Consider the following 8227-nt stretch of genomic DNA (forward strand, 5'->3'; position numbering starts at 1 on the left):
TAGTCCATCCAATCTTCAGAAGAAACAGAAATTCTAGGTCCTTCTCTGCCTGACTGAATGCCTGGTTTGAGCCGAGATTTCCACCTCCTGATAGAACAGCCCAAAGCTCTCACTAAAAGAGAGGTTTGGCTCAACCCCTTAATCAAGTCCTATATTCTTGTCATACAGTCATCCATACTTGCAGCCCTAGAGATGTGTGTGAACTGAGAACTGTAGGAGACATGCAGCGTCATGCCACGCAGTGCCATTTCAGAAATGCCTCAGCTACTTCTGAGTGAGCTCAGATGACTACATGACACTGCATGAAGAAAATACCACTATATTCAACCAGGTGCAGTGATGTAGATCTCTTGTGGTCCTCAGTCTGTCTTTCTGTTAGGGCAATATGATCCTGTTGTGTCACCATGATGTTCTAGCAATCACATTTCATGACCCAACAGTTTCAAATGTATCTTTGCCCAAGGTTTAAAAAAATAAATGGATACAGAAGTATTAATTTATTTTTCAAATAAATCTGAAAATATATTATACCTAGAAGATGTTGCAGACTCATGATGTCACCTAGCTTAAAGGTAAACCCCATGTTTTCCATTTAATGCCTTCCTTTTTTCACCCTCCAGGCAGTGAACACCTCCAGAAATAGATCGAGGTGATTATTCATTGGATTTATATTGTTCAGATTAATAAGTTTATTTGGTGTATTTGTGCTTCAGAAAACCTGTGAGTGAACGGACTATATAGCATTGTCTACAGTCAGGTAGCCTATTTACGATGTTGGTATTAAATTACAGGTGGTTGTTGCCGTTGCAGCGTTCCTATATAATGTGTTGAATTTACAGCAGGTGTGATTTTTTTAAGAATCAGGACTGAAACACTGGGTATTCTTCTTGAATGACTAGATTTCACAGCTCCTTAGCTATTGAGGGACATGGGAATGTTAATGACAGTCAGAATGGCTAAAGCTACATATGCAGTATGTAGAGAAATATTTAATAATGCACATGAAATCAGTAACAACAATTCTTGGTGCATTGATTTTTAACATTCAGGTAATGAGTTCTTTGTGGTCCCAAAGACATAAACAAAGGAAGGGTGCTCTTGAGAGGCAGAATGCCACCAGACCTTTTGCCTGATGTATGTATGCGTTTTCTTTCCTGTTAATAATGCTGCAGGGCACCTCCACACTTAAAACCCAAGAACAAAATAACAGAATAACAACATCCAAAACAAACAAACAAACAGCTTGTTGGAGGTAGGAGAGTCCTTTAGTTCCTCCTCCTCCATGAGGAAAGTTGCCTAACTTACTTTCTCCATTCTGTCTTCCAGTTCATCTTATTTCTATCCTTCCCAAATTTCCTAAATGATATTGTAACAACAGGAATTAACACACTGCTGAACATATTTGCCTGTATAGGAAGAAAAAAGGGAAGAAGCCTCTTTCTCTTTATTTGTTTGGAACTATGTAAGTTTTCCTCAAAGGTAATTTTAGGCTCTAATAATACTCATCGTTGTGATGGAACAGGTGTAACTTTTGGCTTAAACCACCAATAATCAACATGAAATAGTAAACATTCATAAAGTAGTTAGATTTATTTTTATAGTAAATTCTGACATTAGTCACATAAGAGCAGCTGTACTTGGCTAAAAAAATGTAAAATGTTCCCAGCATTGCTGCACTCTCTGCTTTTTGTACGTTTAGTAGTAAGCATATCAGTTTCAAACTGTTTAAGTTTCTTTTTTACTTCTAGATAAATGAAAGAAAATAGTTGGTATGAGCACTGCAAAGCCAGTATTGAATTACCTCTTATCATACTGTTAATGATCCCTCTCAAGTACTGGAGCTGTTTTTTACAAAATGTAAAATACAAATTTGTGAAATACAAAAAAAGTCTTCCCTTCTCCAGTGTGTACTGTTTGGGTTCATTAGTATTCCCTTTGCAACATGGCTTTGTGTCACCACAGCGGCAGCTGTTTGGTTGGGTGCTTTCTGCTCTTAGTGGAAAGCACATCCAATGTCATATCTGCAGCAGACAGAGAACTAATTAGGCAGCAGTGATATTCTCCCTCATAAAGAGACAAATATTGAGGATCTTGTGTAGAATTCTGTTAGAAAGATAGAATTTCAAGTCTGTGGATGTCTGGCTGTTGATCCTCACATTGAGATGTGCTGTCTGCTATTACAGATTGCCCCAACATTTCCATACTCCATTTCCTGTACATAATTTTGAAGATACAGATTCTTTCCATCACAACGTCGGCAGGCAATGGATCAATTGTTACCACATATCTAAAATTCATTTCCCAAGATTTTTGCACCCTTTTCGTCTTTTAGTTTTGGGGAAAATGACCAAAACCAAGAACACTTACTCAGTCTTTTTCTGGATTCAACAAAATAAATGGAAAAAACCCTCAAAAAGACAAATTCATGCATGCTTGCTTATCAGGAGGAATTTCATAGAATCATAGAATAGTTTGTATTGGAAGGCACCATCCAGTCCAACCCCCCTGCAATCAGCAGGGACATCTTCAACTAGATCAGGTTGCACAGAGCCCGATCTAACCTGACCTAGAATGTTTCCAGGAATGGGGCATCTACCACCTCTCTGGGCAACCTGGGCCAGTGTTTCACCACCCTCAGTGTGAAAAATTTCTTCCTTAGATCTAGTCTAAATTTACATTCTTTTAGTTTAAAACCATTACGCCTTGTCCTATTGCAACAGGCCCTGCTAAAAAGCCTTCCCATCTTTCTTAGAAGCCTCCTTTTAGTACTGGAAGACTGCAATAAGGTCTCCCCAGAGCCTTCTCTTCTCCAGGATCAACAACCCCAACTCTCTCAGCCTGTCCTCATAGGAGAAGTGTTCCATCCCTCTGATCATTTCTGCAGCCTCCTGTGGACCTGCTCCAGCAGGTCCATGTCTTTTGTGTGCTGAGGGCTCCAGAGCTGGACACAGGACTCCAGGTGGGGTCTCACCAGAGCACAGTAGATGGGCAGAATCCCCTCCCTCGACCTGCTGGCCATGCTGCTTTGGGTGCAGCCCAAGATGCGGTTGGTCTTGTGGGCTGTGAGTGCACATTGCTGGCTCATGTCCAGCTTTTCATCCACCAATACCCCAAGTCCTTCTGCACAGAGTTGTTCCCAATGCCTTCATCCCCCCAGCATGGACTGATACCGGGGCTTGCCCTGACCTACGTGCAGGACCCTGCACTTGGCCTTGTGGAACCTCATGAGGTCCACACAGGCCCATTCCCTGAGCTTGTCCAGGTCCCTCTGGGTGGCATCCCATCCCTGAGGTGTGTCAACAGCACAACTCAGCTTGGTGTCATCTGCAAACTTGCTGAGGGTGCACTTGAATTTGTAACTTTCTTTACTGAGTAGTTTCCATGAAGAGTATCACAGCTGTCTTATGACAGTACAAAGTACTTTTCTTGCATTCAAGAACGAGATAAAGTTGCATATTTTCATATGAAAATAGCCCATTTGGTACAATTGTCAAAAATAGCTCACAAATTTTCCTGGAAAAAAGAACTTTATCTGTGGAGCAAACAGAGACTAAGAGACTGTGAGTCTGATATTTTTATGAGAGCTGATTGTGAGCTAAGAGGGAAGAACCTGCTAAGACACGCATTGAAACATGTCTGATTTTGTTAGCCTTTTAAATTCTAACAATTCAGTGGGTCCGAGAGCAGCACCACAAAAAAACGTGTCTAGACCATCCAGTTTCTCTCCCAGCTTCCAGCTCATGTTTTCACTTTAGGTTTCAGCTTCAGTTTTATTATTTACTATTAGCCAGCAGACTGTTGCATGGCCTAGAAACCCATAAGCTGTTTTCAAGGACAGTACATGAAAAGATTCTCCTCATGTAGTGTGAAAAACTGATGATCATCAAAAGAGTAGGACTTAGAATTTGTAAAAGGGTTATTCAGCTAGAACATTTCTAAAGTTATTCTTCAGTTATCAAACATAAGCAAGATTTTTTTTTTAGGTGATAGATTTTCCAGATTCTTTTCACTCCCCCTGATTTAGCGATGTGAACAGGAAAAAGAATCTTTGATTTTTCATAATAAAATGAAAGAAGCAGCAGTGAAAGTTTACACAATCTGGTTTTGCAAATAAGAGAAAGAAGCCACTGTGAGGATAACAAGCAGATGAACGATCCTGAAACACAGGGAAGATGACTGTTTAACTAAAGCAATATCAGAAATGAAGTAAGTAAATGACAAAAATGTCTTTAAAACTTTGTTTTACTGTGATGCCTGTATCACTGTGCAGAGCCACCCACTCTCATCCTATCCAAACACTTCCATTTACTTTTATCCACCTGTGTTTCTCATCTTATAATTAAATGGTGAATGCACTGGAGTAAGATTTACTTCCTTCTTTGTGTTTGAACAGTACCTTGCACAAATTGCTCCCTTGTCTCTGGCTGAGAACAGTAGGTGCTGCAGAAATTAAAATAAAAGCTGGATCCAGAGACTTTGATAAAGAGATACCATGATTCATCTAGATAGAGAGATGATAGAGATGATGGCTTCAAAAACATGTAAAAAGAAAGGAGACAGCCACATAAAATCACAGAATCAGAATCACAGAAACACTAGGTTGGAAAGGACCTTCAAGATCATCAAGTCCAACCATTAATCCAGCGCCACCATGTCCCCTAGACAATGTCCTGCAGTGCCACATCCACACGTTTCTTGAACACTTCCAGAGATGGCGACTCCACCACCTCCCTGGGCAGCCTGTTCCAATGCCTGACCACTCTCTCAGTGAAGAAATTTTTCCTAATATCCAATCTAAACCTCCCCTGGCGCAACTTGAAGCCATTTCCTCTTGTCCTATCACTAGTTACTTGGGAGAAGAGGCCAACACCCTCGTTGCCACAACCCCCTTTCAGGTAGTTGTAGAGAGCAATAAGGTCTCCCCTCAGCCTCCTCTCCTCCAGACTAAACAACCCCAGTTCCCTCAGCCACTCCTCATTAGACTTTTTCTCCAGACCCCTCACCAGCTTCGTTGCCCTTCTCTGGACACGCTCCAGCACCTCAATGTCCTTCTTGTAGTGAGGGGCCAAAAAGGGGGAAAGAGGAGAAATTATTAGTGTTAATAGATGCAAAGATATCATAACTGCTTCAGAATGTCTGAAAAACGAATTGTGAAGTGTCAGTAAAGTACATTTCATGTCCAGTCACTGTAGATGATATATCTCTCTGCTAGAGATGATGGACTGACCCACTATGGCCATTCTGATGACATTATATAAATGACTAAGTGATACCGAAGAAACAGACGGAGATGTGGCAAGCAGTCAGAGAAGGAACAGAAGACTGTAAAGTCTGGAAAACCCATGGCAGGTGTAATTTCGAGAAGTACAGATAATGAAGAAGAAGTACAGAAAGTGAGACCTCAAGTTAAAATGCAACTATTAGAATTGGAAAACAGCCAGGACATCTGGGAAGGAGGGAGAGTGATTGTGGAGTGGCAGGTCAAGCCCTGCTGGATTTCACTCACCTTGGTATTGAAAAGTCAGCTAGACCCTATGTGGAGATAGAGGAGAATCAGAATGGAGAAACAAAGTTCTCCTTGGGATTGGGAGGACAGGATAAGGTCTGGTGGGAGAAAGGAGAAGGTCAGAGGAGTTGTGAAGCCAGGTGCAACACACAGACGTTGAGTGTTGGAATGGTACATATGCTTGGGATATAGAGAACGTGAGGAGATACACCTCTGTCCATTCTGGTCAAACCCTTTGCAAGCAGGGCTGGAAAGAAGGAAGAGGATAATGACGGTTCCTAGAAAAGGAGTCCATACACAGATCAATAAAAATGCACTTGGCTCTTGAATCTTGAAGTAAATAGTCACTAGTGACTTCAGTAGATTTTTCTGTCACTGGTATTGATTGGTGTCTATTTCTTTGACAGAAAATTATACTGCTAATTAACTTTTGTGTAATTATGAAAACAAATTCTTCTAGCCTCTCTCACTTAGAGAGGTTCTTCATTATGCTGTAGACTGTTTGAGTTATGCCAGTAACGAACTGAACCACAGGCCTGTAGCAAGTTGCTAAATGAGGGAAAATCACTGCAACTCCAAGGCAAGTAAAGGGTAGTTCTTGCTCTATACAGAGGAGAACTGGCAAGCACAGGACTAGATAAATTGTAGTCCTCAGTTTCTGACAATGAAATCAGCCAAGACATCCATACAATCAAATAAACCTAGAGCTTCAAAATCCGTCTGACCAGAATACTTCAAGTGAATAAGAAACAAATGGAATTAATTATTATATCTACATATATATCTCCACTATAATTTCTAAAGGAAAAGCAAGACACTCAATTTGCTAAGACCCGCATGCTAAATTTCAGGCATGTGAGTACTACTGACTTTGATGACCCTTGCCATATATGTGGTACTTGAAGAATCTGAATCTGTAGTCAGATTCTAGAGCATATTAAGCATATTAAAGGAGTAATAGCACTAACTCTATTACATTTATGGCAGAAATGCACTCTGATGTCCTAGACTTTAAAATAAACAGTCTGTACAGGAAGACCTTATTATTCTGCAAACAATGGGGTAATTTCCTGGAGGGAACAGCACTGTGACCTCTGTGTGTGATTGATAGCAAGGAGCAAGACACAATATTGCCAGTGTACAGACAAAAGTGGAGTATTAGCCAGGAGAGACTCCAGCACTTTTTTATCCAAGACCGTCAAGCTGTCTCAAAGAGATAAACCAACAAATAATTAAATATCATAAACCAAATTCTTTAGGAGCAGTGATGTTGCAATGTGCTAAAGTAACACACGATCTCAAAAATGCTCTCTGCAGATACATCTCTCTCTCTCTGTGTAGGGACTCTGGGTCCCTAACTTTAGATACTCTCAACAGCACCCTACTTAAATACCCTTGAACAGCTGTATGATGAAAACCTACCTTTAGGAACTTGGGGTTAAATACAGGAAGGGCTATTTAGTGATTCCTTAAATTAGAGCAGTGAGTTAGAGGATCCAAATCCTCTCTTAAATTGAGCCAGCAGGAACATGATTTTAGTGGATTCAAGCTATACCTATGCTCTATTTAGGAACTGGTTCCAGGCTCTGCAAGAGGGACCTGAGCTCCTGATGGACCAACGAACCTGGATTCAGCAGTGTGCCCATGCAGTGATGGAGGCTAACCACATACAGGGCTACACTGAGGACAAGTGCTCATTCCCTCTGCCCAGGACTTGTGGGTCTGAATCTGGAGCAGGGTGTCCAGTTTTAAGCCTGCAGTATGTGAGATACTTTCTGGTTTATACCAGAAAGAATCCAGCAAAGGGCCACTAAGATGGTGAAGAGGCTGGAGCACCTGCCCAGGGACCTTGGTTGGTAATGCCCAGACTGGTACCTGCGAAGAGTGGCACAGCACTAATGGACAGGACTTTCTGCCTGACCATGGACCAGCTGTGACCTCCCTTCTGGGAAGAGAACACTGTGAATGTAATGCTGGAAGGGGAGCAAGCTAGCGTGGGAGATAATCTAATATCACTGGTTCTTAAATATTCCCTTCTATCCAGATCCACCGTTTTGTGTTGATTGCTCTGTCTCACCCCTTGAACATCTCTGCTATACGCCTACCTACATTCTTGATTTGCCATTTCATCCTCCCGAGGGAACTGAGAGCAGCCTGTGTGCAAACATCCTCTGGCCTGAGATTCAAGCACAAGCTCTAGCTATAATACCACCTTCTGTCACTGGCTGAAGAATACCATTTCTTTCCTCTGTACATAAGGAAAACAATTTATCCAGAACCACTAGTGCTAAAATAGCACAAAAAGACAAACTAAACCACAGACTAAAGCATCAATCACCTTGGAATGACGCCAGCAATTCTTTCCATCCATCCAACAGTGTCTCTAGCTGTTCTCTTTAGCTGCAACACTCATCCTACCATACAAATCAATACTGAAACCCATCAGATTAAAGGAAGAGGCAGCATACCCCCTGTCTATAAGCCTTTAAAAACATTATGTTTATTTTCTCATAGACTTTTCTGTACCTGCATCTGCTTGCTGCCATACCTGAGAAGGGAGTAAAATTGATTTCTTGAAGCGATCTTGTCAAAGGGTGTAAGGATGCTGCCCGGGCAGCGTCGGTGGCTGATGTGGATCAGCAGTGCCATCCAGTGGGACACACAGCGAGCCACAACTCGGTCCCCACGGCAGCGTCTCCCCCCGGCCGCCTCCGCCACCCA

Source organism: Phaethon lepturus, unplaced genomic scaffold, assembly GCF_000687285.1.
Source record: "Phaethon lepturus isolate BGI_N335 unplaced genomic scaffold, ASM68728v1 scaffold23246, whole genome shotgun sequence".
Classification (NCBI taxonomy): domain Eukaryota; kingdom Metazoa; phylum Chordata; class Aves; order Phaethontiformes; family Phaethontidae; genus Phaethon; species Phaethon lepturus.